Source organism: Harpia harpyja, chromosome 12 (genome assembly GCF_026419915.1).
Source record: "Harpia harpyja isolate bHarHar1 chromosome 12, bHarHar1 primary haplotype, whole genome shotgun sequence".
NCBI lineage: Eukaryota > Metazoa > Chordata > Aves > Accipitriformes > Accipitridae > Harpia > Harpia harpyja.
This window is the reverse complement of record NC_068951.1, coordinates 40,907,752-40,928,882: the sequence shown is the minus strand read 5'-3', so window position 1 is coordinate 40,928,882 and position 21,131 is coordinate 40,907,752. Positions and strand designations below refer to the sequence as shown.

At 37.6% G+C, this 21,131-nt stretch overlaps 1 long non-coding RNA gene across 1 annotated transcript; it reads right to left on the bottom strand.

Annotated features, from left to right (window-relative positions):
- Positions 1–5,261: 5,261 nt before the first annotated feature.
- Positions 5,262–20,536, bottom strand: LOC128149116 (uncharacterized). Its single transcript, XR_008237537.1, has 4 exons — positions 20,241–20,536; positions 19,906–20,030; positions 11,187–11,281; positions 5,262–6,811 (listed from the first exon to the last, which is right to left on the bottom strand). It is a non-coding gene; the product is annotated as an uncharacterized LOC128149116 (long non-coding RNA).
- Positions 20,537–21,131: the final 595 nt, after the last annotated feature.

Sequence of the window (21,131 nt, the reverse complement as noted above, 5' to 3'; positions counted from 1 at the left end):
ACAATCATCTGCAGATAATAGGAAAGCCCTGCTACTTCATTTTAGTAATATATTAAGTAGCAAAAAAGAGCACTGGAATTCATCTTTTTAGGAAGCAATTTTACTTTCCAGCTTCTGCTGCTGCTGGGAGTTGAACTGAAAGATGGTTCTCTGGTAATTTGTAATAGCTTGGGAGATACGGCTGCCACTTTGCCTCAGCTGGGAAGGGCCACAGATGAATCAGCAGCAGTTTCCCCAGATGAAAATAGCTGTATGTCTTTTAAATTTTTAATGGAGATTAACACTTTGTCATTGCAGTGCATCACTCAGTGTAACGTGTTGAATAATGCTCTGTGTTGACCAAGGCAGCATAATGGTACGATGCACTGAAAAGCTACAATGACAAATCTCTGACATAAACTGTGTCCTTGTTTGAACTGGTATTTGCCTTTCCAAAATAAAGACAGACACATTCCCATGATGGAGGACATGGGATGGCTTTCCATTTATTTGTTAGTAGATGTATAAATCCAAAGGAGAAAGTTAATGAGACTCCCTGCATGCAAGGCAGTGGAGTACACTCTGATTGCTAATTATTTTCATATAGGTAAACAGCTATTGACAGTACAAGTAATTTTCCTCCATCCACAGTTAAGAGGCTGCCAGGTATCAGTGTAAGAGCTCAGAGCAAACCTGAGGCAATCCAAATTATGGGGTTTAATCAATATGCAAACTCTTATTGTAAAATACATCAATGATATTTTACTCCAGCTGGCCCATCCTTCCTCAAATACCGCAGGTGTTAGTTCAGGTCTGGAGGTTAGTCACTATTCTTCATCTTGACGGCCTGTTCCTAAGCTGACATTACACTTTTTCCCCTGCACATTCTCTGCTTAGAGGTTCTCTTACTCTGCATAGCTGCTCAGGCCACCATAGCTGAAACCAGCAAGATTCGACACGCCTCCAACTTCTGCAGCTGGAGAATCCCAACCGTTAACACTCAGGTTAATCACAGCCCGTCACAACTCCTGCTTGCTCCCCTTGCTCAAGCATTCTAGATTGTGGGTATCAGGAGGGGTAGGGAGTGCTCACCTGGATAATTTGCAAGACTGATGGTCAAAAGCGCCTAATTGTACTTGCTTTCCGTTGGCGTTGTCTCCCAGAGGTAGACTGCTAGTTTTACGGTTCTAAGCTTTCGAAGAGTCTTTTGGCTCCTCTACCCCAGCAGCCATCTGACTTTGTATTCACTTTTTTATTTTCAATGTACTTGTTACCTCAAGAATAAAAAATAGTACTAATAAAAACCCAAACTTATTATCTTGTAATTTCCTATACTACAGTCTTTAAGGCACAATCTAATTTAAAAGTTTCCCGTTCTCAGTGTTTTGTAATTAACATTTCAGATGTAGCAAGATGCCGTGTCTCATTTGTTCTTGCAATTGTGTCAAAATAGTGTACAATATCTTCAATTTTAGTAAGCGTGTTTCTTTTGCATTTCAATCACTGTTTTGTACACCTTCCCTTTGGTGAAATTAGATATAACACTGATTTTTTTGTGACCGATAACCAAGGTTCTTTTCTATTTTATTTAGCTTTAAATGTTCCTTGGGAGTGCTTGCCATGTCTGATATATTCAGCAGTGTAAAACAGAGAGGTCCTCCAATATTGCTCCTTCCAGCTGGCATCAGAACCATATATCTCTCAACCAAGACCAAAATTGTGTGGTTTGGATTAAGAAAGGCGAAAAAATATGGTTTGCTTGCAGTAATTAATATTTTCCCTCCTGCTAGAGACCTACAGCAATTGGCACAAAGTAATTGGTCGTAATTTTCAGATCCAGAGATGTCCAAACTGCTTGGTAAAGTTAGGGATAAATACAAAACCACTTCAGAGGAGGGTAAGAGGCAGAGAAATAAGCAATGAATTAGTCTGAGAAGAAACACAGAATAAGAAGCCCAGAGGACAGAGGAAGGTCCTCTCCATCAGCCTGAAAGCTCCTGCTTTATTGTGGATGGCTGTTCTGGGGCAGTGACCGCCGATGCTAGAGGCAGCAGCGGGAGGGAGGCATCTGGGTGAATTAACCTCTTGGCATCGACCACCGGCCCTGAACACGGCAAAGTGGCCGGTCAAGGAAACCGTATGAGATACCACCCTGGCTGTGGTCGGCACTGGAGAGAGTGGAAGAGATTCACGGCAGGACTGCAAGACTTGGCAGGCCTCTGAATTCCCCAATTAACCACTGACCTACTTTTAGTAAATTTGGGAAATCGATACATTCATTACCCAAACGCCGTCTATCTCAGCCCATTAAACATTATTTGTCCTGGGTTTTGTTTGGGTCTCCTCTCATCCGCAGCACTGTGGGCACTCACCCACCATTTCAGTCGACCGCTGCAGAAGGTGCCGGTGACTCTCTGCAGGGTTTGGCTTAAAGTCACTGTGTCTCCCTTTCCCTTTGAACTGGCTGTTGGCTATATTCGTGAGCATGTAGCACATCTGCTGGGTTTTGTAGTGAAAAGTGGTTTGATACCGTCAAAAAATATCCCCTTAAAGTAAATTTTCAATCATCTGAATGTGCTCTTGTGGACCCCCGTTCTTCTGCAACCTTGAAACTGTGCCTAAATTCCTTGTAGACATTGAAGTTGGCTCTTCTTTACCTCTGAAATACCCAGAATGCTTTGGGCTGAAAAAAAATAAGTAAGAATAACATCATGAAAAGTTGCCATTCTTTAGCTTAGTTTAGAGAGGCCTGCGGACTGTTATTTTTATGCATTCATTGCTCATTGACCAGGATAATCAAATAGAATATTCCATTTGCTTCCTGCTGTTTAAGTGCCTAATTCAAAGCTAATTGAAGTCAATGGGCAGATATTCATAGACTTTAATGGACCAGCCATAATCTTACGTCTACCCTTGTTGTGTAAGTTATTTTATTTATCCTAATTATTTTCATCTTCACATGCGTACGTGCATATTTATTTATTTTACATGCATAATCATCATCTGTAAGTAGAGGTATTTTAAAGTAGTTATTAAAGGTACTTCAAGACATATATTTACATAGACCTGCGCATATGATAATCGCCTATATATAGGTTTCAACATAGTATTACTTTGATATCCAATATAACAGTTATCACTATGAAAACACATTTAAATGACAAGATTTTTTGTCACCTCAGCTACATGGGCAGAACTTAAGCTATTAATGTGATTATACTAACAACCTATACATATTTATGCCCTAATAGCATACCTTTTCAGCTACTGTGAACAGAATATAACCTGAACAAGAGCCAAAGTACATGAGACCCTTTATCTCCTGTAAAAGAATCCTTTAAAGTATCTCAGTAATGTTTCCAAGGGAAAAAACAAAAACGAAACCAAAAAAACTCAACCAACCAAACACCCCCCTTAAAAAAAAAAAAACAAAAAACCCCAAAAATAAGCCACATGTCAAAAACTATATAATTGTTTTTCTATATATTAAAGTGTTTTCATTTAAAAACTGTTCTTTCTCCCACTTGTATCCACAGGTATTAACTTATTTCCATCTCTTGGTTCTAAGGCAACCAGCCTGCCAATTTTCCAGCTTTTAATGAATTTTATCGAACAGAGATAGGGATTGAAATCAATATATTCTGTTAGAGTTGATGTCTCTGAAGTAGGAAGAATTCTGGAAGCATGATGTGAAACAGGATAACCAATGATATGCACTAATAGTTCATATTCCCTTCTGTTTTCTGTGCTACCAAAGCTTCTGAGCATTTCTAAAGTCCTTATGGTGCTACAAATTCTAATGTCACTTCTTGTGAAGGTCTGAATCTTGTGTGGAAAAATTACAGTCTGCCTTTCTACCTTTCTCAGAGGTTTCTTTTCCTATGCTTACATTTTGAGGAACATCTGTATGTGCTATAAAAAGTCACTCTTACCGAATTTGTTGTGCTTTTGTTGCCAAGAATTTGATATTGCATGCCTGACATAAAGTAATCAAAAGACAAATGCTAAATCCATAGCAGATAAGGCTCAGTGCTCAGTGACACCGCTTTCTCCTGTAATGAAGTACAACACTTAAAAGTAAATTAAGGATTTTCTTAATGTGACAGCTTTGTACAGCAGCACATATCCTAATGGAAAGCCCATGTTCGCAGATGTAAGCAACAACGCAACATTGCCTTGTGACGAGTTGTAATAGTTGGGACAAAACACAATGCTGGTTAATTCTATTTTGTCATTGACTTCTGTCAGGGTAAAGACAGGTCAGTCCCAAGCATTTGGAGAAATCTGATTTTTTATTGCCATATAATTAGTTCAGAATCCAAGCATGTAATTACAATTCCATATACACAATATTTGGATACTTAATAGTGCATTAAGCAAGTTACATTTAATTTTTTGATATAATTTAATCTCTCTGTGTGTCAATATTTAGCTCCTAATTAATAGCATATTTACTTCTCTTCCATACATTGGTGTGCCAATTATGAGCTTAAACACCCTTCCCCAGTTCAATACTCGCAGTGGAAATTAAATACACCGAACCGAACTTGTCTATGATATAACTCCATCAAAGGCGATGAATTTTCTTCAAGAATCTGTTTGATCCACTGCATACTGCTAATACAACCTGAAGGTATTTTGTGGATTATATTTTCCTTCTGTGACTCTCATTGCTTCAATGGGTATTGTACATACCCAAGAAAGAGAGAAGTTCATTAGAGGTACTTTAGTCGTAACCTCTAGTTTGCTATACACGGATTATTTCCAGTTCATCTACCTTTCAGGTGTATTTTGGCAATAAATTTACAATTAAAGCAAACCCATCAAGTACTATAAAAACGGAAATTGTGCCTGACACACTATTTTTTGTTACAGAATTGATTAATTAAGAGGTTTAGCCAGTCATTTTTCATCAATCTTTTGAGGAAGTATTTTGACAGACATATATTCAATTAAACTGTCTTCCATCTCATTTCACTTTTCTCCATTTAGCCCTTATTCTGTGCAGAATAACTCCGTTATCTAGAGCCCAGAAAGAATTTATAAATATTCCATCCGATCTTTTTTTCTTAAATCAGGATAATAGAGCTTAACTCTTACATACTTTTTCTTCTGGCTTTTTAGTTTTAATGAAATTCCTCTGTATTTTCTTCCTCTTTGTAGATATATATACACACAATATTATTATAAGTATATATTTTTAAAGCAGTAGGTTTAGCAAAAAACCCCACCTTACATGATTTTTATACAGAATCATGTATTATTTATTATACACACTTATATATTATCCTTATATTACAGTATTAGATTATTATATTGCATTTTCTGGGAGTTTGACGTTTCTTCAGGCAAACAAATCGTACTGGTAGTGGTCCATTTCACATTATCGCATCGTTACGCCGCTATTGGAGTATGATAAGCCATAATATAAATTGTTTAAATGAGGTAAGAAAAAGCTAAGAAAAGAGGTGATATATCTGCCAGGATGTTAAACACAGCGTTCTCCCTGTGGACCCCCCAGCACTGCTGGCCGCTGCTGCCCACAACACATTTCTCACAAAGCGATTTTCACAATCCAGCGTGTAGGCATGGGGTTTTGTGGATGGCTGGGTCTTGACCCTTCTGCTTTGCTCGGGACATATTTCTTATGGAAGAACTTGCATTTCATTGCAGTACGAGTACAGCTTTAATGGCTGGTCTGCGCCCTCGCTTCTCTTCTTTCTCCACACACTTTATCAAATGCTCTGTGAGTCAGGGAACACAAAGGGAAAAAAAATCACACCCACCCACGCAGCAAAATTGTGGAGCAGATCACGACAGAGACCACGACTGTTCTGCAATGGAGCTGGCACTTCAGAAACTGTGACTCTCTCAGTCCCCAGTTTTTCTGTTTCTGAAACGTTTCAGCAATTTGACAGTTTTTCCACACACGAGGAAAGTAATAACAGAGTCGAACCAGAGGAAGTAGTTTACAGAGAAGAAGGAAAATACATGTGATCTTCAGCGAGTGAAAAGAAATTATGCAGACAACAGCAGCACGCCTTTTAAAAGGCAACATTTATTTCCTAGTATCCGATAAACATAAGCTGTATTATCAGGATAGAACTCAGCAGGATATGGGTTGAAGAGAATTCAGCTGAATCCCAAGTGAAAGATAAGACCAAATTATTTTTGGCACACAATTTTAAAATGTTAGTACTGTAAATAAAACATAACGTAATGACTCTAATAACTATTTCTGTTAGGATTGAAGAAAGCTTGACCATAGAAGGAGATGCAAAAGAAGATGTATGATTTAAACATAAACACACTAGTATAAAGTAAATATTGTCGCAGCAGAACTTTACTTTTGCTTTTCTAAAACAGTAATGGAAATGTTAGTGTGAGGATGGAGTTAATTCTCATTAAACTCAGAGCCAGTGCTGGCTTTCATAAGAAAAAAAAACGGTATGGAAGTGCAGCCCACTTTAGTTTACAGACGTTTCAGTTATTTGTGTTAATTTATGTCACGTTTAAAACATTTTGCATAAGCAGAAGTAAGATACCACCATCTTTTGTTGCCCAAGATTAAGTCCGTCCAGCTCAAGTGTACCGGTCCTTGCATGTCTGCAGTTCCCAGCAGATTTCTTTATTTGCCCTGATGGCTCCTCAGCACTCGGTCAACATTGCCTTGTTTCTAACAGAAAACAATCTTCTTTATTTTGCATAACAGATATCTAGTTCTGCTCTAGTTAAGAGGGAAATATTTTCTTCTGAAAAAAACATCTTCCTTGTTCACAAAGTCCCATATTTGTTCAATAAACTTTTCTCCATGCTGTCTTCCAACCGATCCCTTTGGAGACATGTGGAGAAAGAAGCACTCAGTAAAAGCCTATCACCACAAATTAACACACCTCAAACGCTAAATATCAAGAATCAGGCATGCAGTTAATTGCTGACAGTTAATCCACAAAGGAAAACAGCTCACCAAAGTTCAGTCTAATCATGAATACGTTCAAGGAAATTGTAATCTACTCATGATGATTCCATGTTGAGAAACAGACTCTGAACTCACCGAGAGAATTATTCATTGTGGACTGTTTGCAAGTGCTACAGCAGTTATGTATTTTTCCTGGCAGGTCACTGAAAGAAATGCAATTGCATTTCCTAGCAAATGCAAATGCAGTTGCAAAAATGAGATCAGAATTAGCTGTCATTGTCATTAAGGAGGAATTGAACACAGTGACTTAAAAATAAACTGCTTGTCTACAGGCTAACATCAGAAAATGTACAGTGAAACTTCAGCCTGTGGCTAAATGTTCATCTTCAATGAAAAAGATTGCCCGAATGGTCAGAAATGCAGCTCAAAACTGCAGCTCTTCACTGACCTATTAATCACAGAGAAATAGGATCAATGGTTTTTCATTTCTCAGACTTTCCCAGAAGGTTTCCCTGTGACCAAAAGGATGTACGACATTACCTGGTTTTTCCTCTCAGACTTGAACAGTCAGCTTGATATTGAATTCCTAGAAAACTATCTATCAATATTAAGCTTAATAGGAGTTAGTAACTCTTTAGGAAACCCAACAACACCTCTAAAGAAATAAGGCTTGTTTTCCAAAAAAATGTGGTTTTAAGTTCAGAGAAAGAAATCCTTCTGAACCAAAACTTCTTGAGGGTTGGAGTAGTTGCTAAATATGTCGACAACCTCAAAGAACAGTATTCAGGGTATCTGGAGGAAAACTCACTTTCTGGTACTGTTTTCTACCAGCTAAGAATTTCTATCAGGTGCAGTGCTGCTGTTTTAGGTAGGATGTAAAGAAAGGTTTCTACCCATATATCTCACGTGTATGTTATATGACAAAAATACATGGCACAGTGAAAGAAATACCCTCTATTTATTAATGATACGTAACATGTCACTCAATTACAAATACAATCTATATGTCTTCTGGGTTTTAATCTACAAAACGCTGAGGAGCACTAGGGAGCTCACAAAATACATAGAGCAGAGCACTTTTTCTCTAGTAGGTCCCTTTCTCCTCTTTTCAGGCGTGAGTGCAGAGTAGAAGCCGCTTTCTGAAAAAGAGTGTAATGCCCAGCCATTTCCACTAAGGCTTAAATGGTTGCTTTCCTTATTCCCAGAGGAAAACTAGGTTCATGTCACTTGTATGATGGAAGCTATTATCGTCTCTGATTATTCACAGACATGGCTTGGGATCAAAAGCTAGTCCAATTTAAAAAAAAACCTCAAAAACCCCTAAAACCCACACTCGTCCTCACTGGTCGAACTCAAAGGCCTCGAAATACATACATGTGAAATATCTTTTCAGTATCTCCTCCTGTTTGTTTATTTGTAATTTTTGAACAAAAAACCAAGTTCTCATCTTATATATATTTTTCTCAAATTATTTTCATTTCCACTGCCTACTTCATCAAGCACACATGGCAGTTTTCTGTCAGTTATTTCTTCTAAAAGAACACCATTAAATACAAACATATAAAATATTCTTAATAAGTAACTAAACCCAACATGTTTCAATATTTACCCCTACAATTTTTGTTTCTATACCTGCATATGACTGTATGGTAAAACAAACTCGGGGAAAGGGAATCTAGTCTTGAGCTTAGTTATAAATAAATTAAGGTTTTGTGAAAAATGCAGGATGGTTTTTTAAGTATGCGTGATGAGAGTATTTCCAGCCCTTTGAGCTGAGAGTCTGGCACATTTCTAGCTGGAAGTATGGGATTTTTCTGGCACACTCCTCCTGGCCCCTCGCTAACTACTTTTTAAATAGGTTTCTTAGCACAGCCACTAAGGGCCTTTTCTGTCCTACTTATTCCCAGTAAGTATTTATTTGCTCATGTGGAATAGTCCTACTGGCTGTAATGGGTTGACTTCTCAGAATAGTAGTGAGAGTGAATGAGGGAGCAGGATTAGACCATTAGTGTTTCCCATCAGCCTCACACAAAAGTATGTGCTTAACACTGAGATTGTAAAGTAATCTTGATCTTCCTGCTCTGGAATTTTTTAAGGTACTCAGAACTGCCTTCCCAGGCAATTTGGCTTTCCAGAACAGCTTTTCTTTCCTTCCTAGAATTAAGTAAAGTGGTTCAAACCTTAGTCTGGGACAGTCCATTCCCAGAATTAGAGTTCAGTGTGGTTGGATGCCAAAGACCAGTCCTGAGAAGGAAAACAGCTGGGAGCAGCCTGATGTACCAGAAACTGTATCTATAAGCCAATTGTCCCTGATAAGTACCAGGAGATAAAAGGAAATAGATACTTCCATAAGTACAGCGAGGATCATGTCTCACCCTTCTTTGGCTTCAGCATGGTCTATAGGGGATAAAAGGACTCCCATGCCTCCCCAGAATATGGGAAGCAGCACTGTAACTATGATTCGGGACGTGGGAACTGTTCATATAGATAGTCCAATTTCATTATATGTTTAGTATTATATACTATGTTTTTTATATAAATAAAATATGTTATAATTTTACATTATAATAAATATAATATAATGCAATATTGGATACAATAGAAGCTAAGTATTTTATAACAAGCATATATTTTATAATAGAATAAATTATATCTATATATTTACATATATAGATATAAAAGTATATAAAATTCTGGTTATATGTGAATTAACAGTCTGCCACACAAACATTCTTCGGTAACTCTGGAAGCCTTTTATCTTAAAGACTCTCTATTTAGACAGTCTGCATTAAATACATGAAGTATTTTAAGACAGCAGAAGAAAGAAAATCAGAGACCGTGTTAAAACTAAGACAAAAGTGCTTAGGGGCCTATGGTGAGGGGAGAATTTTAATTTCAAGAAGAAATGTACCATTCCCGCTCTGAAAATTTTCCCCAGAACGTTCAAATTTATAGTTCTATGATACTTTTTTCCACAACCCTGCCTTGTTGAAGATGATCAGTAAATGAAGCAGAAAACTAAGAAAAGAGATTATTTTTCTGTGATTAAGCCATTAGATAGAGACCAAGACAAGCTACAAAAGGTGGACCTCTGATGAGATGTGTCACTCTGGAAGTACTCAAGAGGCTGAAAACCATTAATTCTGTACTTCATTTTTGCCTGTTTAGTATTGAACTTCTTCCTCTTCTTTTTTTTTTTCCCCAGAATGTCTGATTCATTCACCTCATTTGCAGGTTGAATAGAGTTAAATGTCATGACTGTTTTCATTTTTTAATTAATTTTCCATTCTGCTTAACAAAGCAATTTAGGTACTTAGAAATTTGAATTAATAAAGTTTTGTCTCAATGGGTTACCTACTAGGTACTCCACTACCTATCGTCCCTCATTCACCTGGTTGACTAATTACTTCATTTGTTTTACATATACACTGTTTAATGCTTTTTGTCATTTTTGGTTTATACAAATATAAATCTGATTATTGCCTTTACCGTTTTCCAGACTCCCAAATATATTTAATTTAGAATATTTAACTAAGCTACACTTACGTAGTTTTACCCATTTAGGCTAACATTGACTGACTATATTTTGAACATAGACAATTTTTGTCTTTGAAGAAAGTAGAGGACTCTTGCTATTAAAAAGTGCAATTTCAGTGGGAGATAGGAAAAAGCATAAATGAGCTGAATTTATCTATTGTATTTCATTGCTCTTTTTGGTTAGTATTATCCTTGCAGGATAAATAATGAAACTGATAAACTGAGTCATAACAGTGGTTAGTGGATACAGTCCACATGTGATTAAATAGTGACATTAAACTCTTAGGCTTATGTCATGACTCGTAATTATTAGCAATCTAGTTAAAACAATTTTTTACTCAGAGCTAAAGGGTGAAGCCCAGACTTTTTCTGTTGCTTCATGCAGTGATGAATTTCTTCCTAAATGCGATAAAATTATAAATAGCCTAGAATATTTATTTTACAATGAATACATTAAGGCAGTCATGTCAGTCATTGACCACTTTCATATGTCAGAATGTGAAATCAAGTTCATTCTTATAATGTTTGGTGCCTAATGAGAAAATTGATAAAGGTGATAAAAGGTGATAAAACTGCAGATGTTTTCAAGTTGTACTTAACTAGTAAAAAAATGTTGTCTCTTAAAAGCTCATACTGAATCTATCAGAAACATAGATAAATCGTGCATCTTGCTTCTTAGCACTTTGAAACATTTACTTCAAACAAGAAGTTTAAGAAAAAGCAAGAATGAAATTCATTATAAAATTCTTACCTTTAATTTATACAGCTTTTATACACGATCTCTTCCATGTAGGCATTTATGTAGTTCTATTACACTTTCTCAAGCTAGTTCACTCAGAAATTGTGCTGAAAAATAACGCAAGAGTAGGGAAAGGATCTGACCAAGTGTTCTGCTATGGGGGAATCTGAAGACATTCTGAATTTATACAAAATTACAATCAAAAAATAAAAAAGGAACTTTTGCACAGAACACAGATAACAATATCACTTTATTTCATCCGACATTGTTGCTATTAATATTATTAAAACTAGGAATGCTAATCAGCTTCAAATTTGCATTAGAATACTAGCATTCATTCTACATTTAATGTTATTCCAAATTTTATCATTAGAGTTTGGCATCATTGGAACTTGCAACACACACAGAGTCTTATGAATCTTCTTTCAAGGTTTATTTGTCTGTGAATTCAAACGGTGCTTATGTAAACAAGATTATCATGTTTGGGAAGAATGGAACTGAAAAAATACCTTAGTTTTGCCGCTTTCAAATATATCTAAGCAGTGAACTGAGTCGTATAAATAGGACTTAGCTGGATAAGAAAAGGTATTGCATACTTTACAATGTCAAGGTGTAGGGCTGCCTTTACATTCTGGCTTCTCCCTGCTGCTCTGAAGGTGCAAAGTGACCACAGACTTAATTGAGCAATTAAGGGAAAATAACGAGATGCTGTTTTGCCTGTTCAGGTCACAGGAGCCGAGCAATACCGGGTAGTCTGGCTTAAGGCAGCAGCACTTCTCAAAATCTGATAGATATCTGACACCCACACAAAATAGCTTTATCTCCTTCATTGTGTACTAAAGATGTCTAGTCTCCATAATACTGAAAATGCAAACAGAGTTATGTTGTTCGGCAAGAAAAAGGAAAGCAGGATTTCTCTGTAAATTAAGGAAGGGCTGAATCTACTTCTCTTTCCCACAAACACAGGCACTCTATTTGTTGGGGGGGACAAAGGGAAGCGGGTATTAAAACGTCTCCTTTTTGTTGTTGAAAAGACATTTCAACATTTTATTTTAAAGTTCTTTGCAGAACCTAGTTTTATTTCAGCCAGGTATTGAATGCTTTGGAAAATCTGGCTAACTAACTCAAGGAAACACTCAGGAGTGCTAGTTCTATTATAAATCCTTATCGTAATAAAGATCAAATTGACAGCCTCTTCTATCTAGTTTCTCTGTTTGGAACTGCAAAGTGTTCTTGAGGCGCTTCACTCACGATTAACTTTGTTTCCTGTCATGCAATTACATTTTTAAAATTCTGTTCAGTAAAACATTTCTAACTCCATTACAATAAATTTAACCCAGTGTCACACCAACACATGATTCATATTAACAAACGCCGCTGTTGTCGCTGCCTGCCTGTTGATTAGCTTTCAGCTGCAAATGGGAAATCGGCTTGACTTTTTTTTTTCCTCTCCTTCAGAGTTACACCCATCCCTGCACTGTGAAAATAAAACTGCCATAAAGCTATAGGAAATACAGATATTGCAGGTAATCTGCTAAGCCTTGTCTCATTCCCGTTATCAGACAGCATTATTTAGCCATCATTGATGTGTGTGACACCTGTCACGAAAGCGCAGTGGCCTTTTCCCCTTTCCTCTGTGAAAATCGCCGTGAGGAGCCGGCTCTGCTGACTCCCAGGCTGTTATCTTGAAGACCCATTGACGTTTTAAAGAGCTCTTAGGCTGCTCTTTCTTTCTTACAAGCTGTTCCTACCAGAAACATACTTCTAGCCGTGAGGAGAAGATTAAGAACTATGGGAAATACCCCAAATATACACAACACAACACCTGACAAAATCTGCTGGTAGGAGTAAAAACCCAGAATAACGTGACAGTGCCTGAGCACCTGCTCTGTGTGGTGAAGTGACAAGGATCACGCTCACTCTTCTCCATCATTTTCTTCATCTGACACTTTTCTTTGGAGAAGCCAGATGCTCAATTAGAAAAAGATCTTTTATTAATTATCAAGAAAATGTGTGCCTACTGGTTTGAATTGATAGTCATTCTTCCTTCATCTGGTTGAGCCCTTCACGCTGTCTGTTAACAGGCTGAAGTTAACTAGTTTCTAATTTTTCTTCATTTAAAATGAAATCAGTTTCTCAAAGTACCCCACATATAAAGATAGTTGGGGGGAAAAAAAAAAAAAAAAAGAAAATCAGGCCATTTATGAACCCAAGCAGTTATCTTAGAAAAAACTTACGTGAGCAGAACACAACGGGAAGTAATTTAGTACCAAAGGTTTGCAGAAGTGCAGGCAAAGGGTTTCTTGCTCTGTGGTTGCTGGGGGATATTAGATTACCCCATGCACCTGAGAAAATATCCGCTATAGATTGCAGAGTGTCCATCAGAGGCAAAGGCGGCCTTCGATTTCCATATCTTCCCTTCTCATCCACTATTACTTCTATATGTATTTTCTGACCGTAGGAAATCTTCCGTGGGAAGGTCTTACACTGCAATGGAGAAATACAAAAGTTATCAGCCTCCCGGGAGCAGATTGGCATTTCTTGTTCATATCTTTCCACATTTAGTGAGTTGCTTTCAGAAGATTATTCCTGAGATTTCTACATTTGTGATTTTCATTCAAAATGAAACTTTAAAATTTAGATTACCGTTCATAAACTTTGTATCATTTTCTAACTACGTAGTTGCCATAAAGGAAGTAATTTAAAAAAAAACCCTAATACCTGATCTGAATCACACAACTTTACATCAGCAAACTTATTTTTTTCCATAATCTGACTGTTCAGATATTCTATTCCTTTATCATAATCAAAAGAAAGGTAGGTCTTTAATTTCTTTAATGAGATAAACCTTAGCAGGGAAAAGGAATAAAAAGAATAAAGCAACAGAACTGAATTAAAAATGAAAAAAAAAAAAAATCCTTTTTCTCTTAAACTAAACCCTACTGGAAGCACAATTTTTCTTTCTACTTTTGTTAAACTAAGATATATCTGGCAAAATATGAATGTTTCATAAAAGAATTTAGGCCTTTGATAGTAAATGAAAAACTGAAAGGTGTTCAATTTTGAAGGAGGGAGTTAGAAACTATTTTCTCTTTTTACTTCTGCATAAGAATCCACCTACCAATGTTTGAAATGTTTTCAGCTATTCTTACTGTGTCAAAGCTCGCACAACACAGATGGACAGTGGGCTCTGATACTGCAATGCAAAAGTGGCATAATTAGTAGCACCATCATTTTCAAAAACAGTTATTATCTTGCTGTAGGACTTCAGACAATAACCACATATTCGTCATGGATGAGACCCAGATGAAGAACAGATCTCGCATCTGCCTCCTAATGGCAATTCTATATGAGCAACTTTCATTTATAGATTGAGGAAAGCCGATGAGCCCCAAAATCACTTGTGACCAATAACTTCACATATCACTGATAATTTACCGTAGCGTGAGTTATCCTCTACAGTGGTCTGTTACAACAACACGGCAGACTTTCACTTCTGCAAATGCCTTACGTTTCTTCTTTCCTTATTGAAATCTCTCTTTTCTGTCTTGGACGGAAATCCAAAGCATGGTACAGCTGCCTGAACCAGGAAAGCCCAGTCCTTCCTAGTCTCCTCTCAAGTGTTGCAGTTCTGTGCCTCTCCACTCTTTACTGTCACATTCACTTAATTTTTTTTTTTTTTCCTCCTTCCCAGCTGTCATAAAAGAGGAGTTTGAAAGTGCTAAGGAACACTATGTGCAGCATGCATCTTCCAGCCCCAAACAACGCAGCAGGGATTTAGGATGATTTGCAGAGTCATCCCCCGAGACCCAGGAAGTTGAAAGTCTTTGTTTTATTGAAGTGTACAAACACCGAGGCAAAGATCAGTAGGTAAAAATTGCACCATGTGTAATGGGGGGGGGGGGAAGAAAAACCCAGTGCTGCTGAGATTCTTCATCATGACCAGCATCACTGTTCCCAGTCCTTGCCATGCATGTGACCCCATGCAAAACTTGGGGCAGGGGGAAACAAATCCCAAAGAAAACAGCCAGGTAAAATGTTTGAAAATGTCCAAAGAATTTTTCAAGTCTTAAGACAAGTAGAATACAGTAAATTGGTAAGAGGCCTAGGTAGACTGCATGTTGTGAAATATGCAGCTCTTTGCAAATACCATTTTAATAAAAATCATTAGCGAAACACAGCTATGCAACATAATACTGTAGGTTCCTGCTGCTAGGGATGAATACGATGTCAACAGGAACTATACTTACTGGTCTAGGGTGTAACTTGGCTCTTAACAGTTTTAATTTTTTTATTCAAAATTACCAGGTTCTTTTGACACAACGAGTTGTATTTTCAGTGCATATAATTTCTTCTGAGTACCCAAGCATACGTGTCAGTGTGGGAAGCAATCTCCTACAGAGACTGTGGGTGTTATTCCGTCTTCATTTACTCCCAGTCATTCCAACTGGAGTTTAAGAGGACTAAATAAAAGAATATATGTTATTTTTTCATTTAGAGGTTGTGCTGTGGGTTTTCTTTTTTTCCCCAATTATTATTATTGCTGTAGTGGTTAGTCATATTTATTGGTGAGCAGAGATAGAGTGCAGGAACACAATAAGATCTACGTGTACTTCAGACTACGTAATTACCATTTGCAATAACACTTCTATTCACTACCTGCACTAACGATACTTAGATGCTTAAGGACGCAGGCACTGCTGCAAGTTAAGGTGCTCAGCTTCCAGGTGGCCATTCCTGCAAAGTGTCCATAGGCTGCTCTTGACAGATTCCCAGTTCCTGGGGCCAGAGATTGTTTCATGTTCCACTTCCTTACTGGTTCTTGCCCAGTCTGACAGTACATCCCAACAGGGATGCTGAGGTACACTCAGTGTATGATGGAGGCTCTTCTTCCCATTGCAACGGGCGTTCTTTGCCTTTATCATCTGACCAGATTTAAAACACACTGGGACATGACTTTTTCTAGCTCTAACTTTGAGACTTGATAGCTGGTCAGAGAGACGGGACAATCTTCAGCCCTAAGGTGGATCCTCTACATCAGTATAGACTAACTGTGGTCCCTGCATAATTTGCAATCCTAGACATCTTGAAGTCAGTTTTCTGCTTAGATTGTATAAACACACCCGAAAGAAAATAGTTTTTATCTCAGCTGAAGTTTGCTTATGTTTCCGAGTGGGGCTGAGGAGAGGGAGGACCCCCGGAGCAGTTTGGGATCTGCTCCCCGACATCCTCTTTCTCCAAAGCCAGTGTGCAGTTTCTCCTGCTGGGATACAGAGCGGTCACACCGTTCAGGTTGTTTCAGTGCTGCTCACGAGATGAAATTCCCCGTTTGCTCTCCTCATACTACCCTGACACAATAAGAGGTAGGTAGATACCATGAAAAAAAAGTGCTTGTAATCTGCTCTCATGGAGGCCAATAGCTAAACTCCATTAACCCATATATAGCCAAAATTTCATGCTACATATACATGTATCTCTCTTTGTTACAATCAGTTTTACAGGATGCTGGTCCTGCTGGAATCTCTTTTGGGGGTGATGATCCTGACCCCTCAATGGTTGGACGAGCTGGTGGAAGTGAGGGCCAGACCCCCTGCACCTTCCTCTGTCAGATGCCTTTTCTCTCTAAGCGCTTCAGTATGCCTAAAAAGTCCCGGCACCCAACCAAAAATCTCTGCTTCATTCCTGTGCTGTCACTTCAGAGCCATTCCTGTGCAGGCAGCTAGGATATTCCAGCTTTACTTTGGTAGCCCAGAGATGGGAATTTGTCCTACTCGTTTTGTGAATTTATGTCCCGTGGTCATGCAAATTAAATAGCGTGTTGTTTCTAGGGCCCCTTGTGTTGATTCCCCTCAGGAGTCAAGATGTGATATGTCAACTGGTTCTGCCTATTACCTGTGCATTACTTATCTCTTAATGACCTTTCAGAAGTGCAGAACATATAAAGTTTCTTTATCCAATTATTACTTGCAATATTTGAGTGGTTTCTGTGTGAACACTATTAAGATCCTTCGAGCATCTAGCCTTTCGTTTTAAGTGAATTTAATCAACACTACTTCTACTAAAATAGATTTTTTGATTAAAGGCAAGATTACTGAAAGCAATTATTTATTTTTTTTATCTTTGCAAATTATTTACTCTGCAACCCTAAAATATATTTTTAATGATGCCGAATCATAAAAGATCATAGACAGAGTGTTTGAAGGAAGAGAGACAGTTCATATCTACACATTAAAGTGTATGTTACTGTCTATGATGTTAAGAATTTGATCAAGTATAAGGATCAGATGTAAATGTGAAACTTCTGAATAAAAAAAAAATGAAGCGGGTAACAGTAATACATACAATATCAATGAAGTTGTTAACTCTAGATGAAATTCCATCTTTTTTCTTTTTCAGTGGGCTGAGGTATGACAGGGCTTGTACCTAAATCAGTAACACCTAATCAACTTGCTGTTCTCCTCACAACCCAACTCTGTTTGTGATGGACATAAATTTCAGAGGAAAGAGATTATACACACAGATATTTGAATTTAAATAGTCAAATGGAGGAGGTCTGGTTTTGAAAGATGCAAACCAGAGCACAGATTTCCACAAAACTTCACACAAGAACTTAGTGACAAATTTGAAAACACTATAAGCATTTCCTCATTACCACCATGTAAATTTGAGGGGACCTAGTATTTATTTTTTTGTGATATGAAAAATGCTGCAAATCTTTACCAGACCAGTGGTCAGTCAGGTCAGAAGAGAAAACAGAGCTAAAAATAAATTCACACAAAGACACGAACATTTGGCCATCTTCAAAAAAGAATTAAAATGCTTCAGTGATTCAAAATCAGCTTTCCATAGACGGTTTCCTCAGTTATATAATTCATGACCGAACTCTCTTGAAAACTTTTCACTTGACAAAACGTGAATAGTCTACCTTCTGAACAATGCTTTTGAACTGCGGATATGGCAAATAATCCCAGTGCGTTTTCCGTGGGGAAGAGGGAAGCACAGGCTCTGTTCTGCCCCCACAGAACTAGCAGGAGTTTTGCCCTGGACTTCAATGGAAGGAAGATGAGATTTCGTGTCTTTAAAGAAGGAAGAGTATCAAAGTGGACACCACACAATACACAGATGTACTAGAAAGTAATTATGTATTGTAAAGAGCAAAATATAGGCCACTGTTCTTCTGGTGTAATTTCCCATTCCGTTTCATATCTCCGCATCTCCCACTCTCTGTTCCCGCATAATGAGTTGATGAAGCTTAAGTTGCCTCCATCAGTTTGTGATCTGCCATTCCTCCTAAGATGTATTATGTATACAAATTATTATACTTAAGAAAACTTTTGTTCTGAAAAATCTCATCAAAAGAAAGTACTTTTCAAATGAAATAATTAGTGATGCTATTTGATGTACGAGAAAACACAACTCTGCTTTGGTGTAACCATTGCCATTTCTTTAATGCCTAAGGCCTTTTATACACATGGGTTTGGAAAAATTTGGCTTTTAAAACTTGTGAAGTTATTGAACTTCATTTTTGAAAGCCACTCATCAAGTTAACAGGGTTTTTTTCAAGCAAAATAATTGATGAATCTACCTCTTTCTTAAGATAACTATCAGAAACTTTGCAGACTGAATGGGGCTGAAAGCAGTCATGTAAAAGTAGAAGAAGAATTTCTGTGGGAGTTTCATGGACAGACCACTTACAACCTGGGTGGGACCTGAGCAGGCAAGTTTTTTGGATGGGGGTCTCTCAGTTTTTCCTCAATAGAGCAAATCCCCCAAAGATCTAGTGCATCCCTAAGAGATTAGAATTTTTCTCTGCCTCATGGGTATGAATTTGAATCACATCTCTTAATCCAACCCCATCCCAGGTGATTATGTACACCAGTGGACTGCATACTGGGGAAAGAAGTGTTGTGCTCCTGTTTAACTGGCCTGATGAGCCAAATATCAGGCCAGACTAGGGCTAATGCTGTCCCTATTTTACCTTATTTTTGTCACAGGCAGGATGGTTTGCAGTTATTAAACTTCTCCAGGAACCTGAAAAGGTTTGGGATAGTTAGACAACCAACTTTTAAGTAGTTAGTCAAATCAACTACTGATTTCTCTAAATCACCTTGAAGTGTTCTGTAATTCAGTGAAAAAGTGACTTGTGGAGATACAAAAATGGAATAGTATTTCCAACTGGTTTTCAAGTATGAAAAAATCAACATATTTAATGTGTTTAAGCAAGGGTATACCAAACAGTTTAATAATGAAGTAAGTTTACTGACTTAATGTATTCATCGGTTTCCAACTTCTCATGAAGTTCTCAGCACTCCAAGAACTGCTTCTTCACTTAAGCTGATAAAACTGTCACCTTTTGGGTGTTTTATTCGGCTTCATTTTCAGAGGGGAAGTCAAACATTCAATCCCCAATGCCCTTGGAGCAAAGAACTTACACGCCCTGTTGCTTTGTGATGACTATGTTGTCAAAATAAATGACTACAGTGTTGTGAATGTATTTCAAACATGGAATAAATTCATTGTGTATAGCTAGTGTCACAGCAATGTGAAATCTTCATGGGAAATATATGGAAGAAGCGTGAGCGCACGTGTAGCTGTTTCCTGGTTAGGCAGGACATCATTTTAAGAAGTCAATTAAATTTCATTCCAGCACCATTTCTTTAAAGTGCAGTTAAATTTGTTCTTGTGTGCAGTATACGTACAGCCAAGAGAAGAATAATGAATCTGAACATACCTTGTATGTTCTGCTTATGGCTCAGCAGATGTATTCAGGATGAATTCGCTGGACGGCACCGAGCTGGCACACGGCGGTAGAGGTTTGCTCACTGTGTTTGCGCAGGCAGGAAAACAATGGAAAACCTACAATCAAATGTTTGTTAGCATTTTCAATATGTTTTCAGAATTAATTAAAACTTGAGACCAATAACATCATCGGTAGTAGCTAAGCGTACTAACTGCTGCATTTCTATATGCCATGAAGACAATATGCCCCCTTGCTAGAAATGTAAACCTATGTTTCTGTATTCAGTGTTATCCACAAGCCATTTCAAACAGTAGCTATATGCTTACTTAGTGAGCTTTCACTTTTACTTAGATTTTGCTTGACTTTCTGGTGATTTTTAAAGCAGCTGAGTTTACTTTCTCTTAAGTGACTTTTTGCTTGCCTGTTTGACAGTTCAGAATGGGTTCGGTCATCCTTTCTGTACTTCCACGGGTAACTTCTGCCTTTCTTCCGTGATGCTTAGATTTTCTGGAATGTAAAACTGGGGCTTGTTGTTACTGTTGAACTTCTGAATGCTGCTTCTGGCTCAGATTAGTCACAATAATAGATTTCAATTCCAAGCTGGTGACTGAGTTGTCAGGCAAGCAAACTGAAACAAAGCATATAACTGTTATTCCTTCCAATTCTGCAGTGGATACGGAAGGTTTTGAACCTCTTCCCCCCCGCCCCCCCATTAGTTGTTGTTGAAATAAGTTGGCCCTGCTCATTATTAACATTTACCATCAGCTCTAGGCTATTGCAAAATTTGTTTTGTTTTTTTTTCATGAATCAATACTAAACCCATGACCTTTCATTATCAAACTTTCATTTGCTTGAAAGACTTCTCATATCTTTAGTTCTTGCCAGTTAAATTACTCTAATATCCTGTCTTCTAGTTCAAACTGAGTTAACTATTGACCTCCGGTTTGTGCAAAATTGTACTAATATCACAGTTAAACAAACAAACCCATGATCTTCTAAGAGGAATCACATAATTAACATTATACTCAAGTTAGTTTTTCTCTTGACTGACATGGTCCTTTAAGCAACGACTTCTTGAGGTCAATGAACATTTATAATACTGTTTTACATTTATCATCTTTTCTGGACTATAATGTTTCCGTTCACTCTCCAGGATACATTTTCAAAATTGAACATAAACATTATGCAAATAGGATTTCTTCAAGTTCACTTTTCAG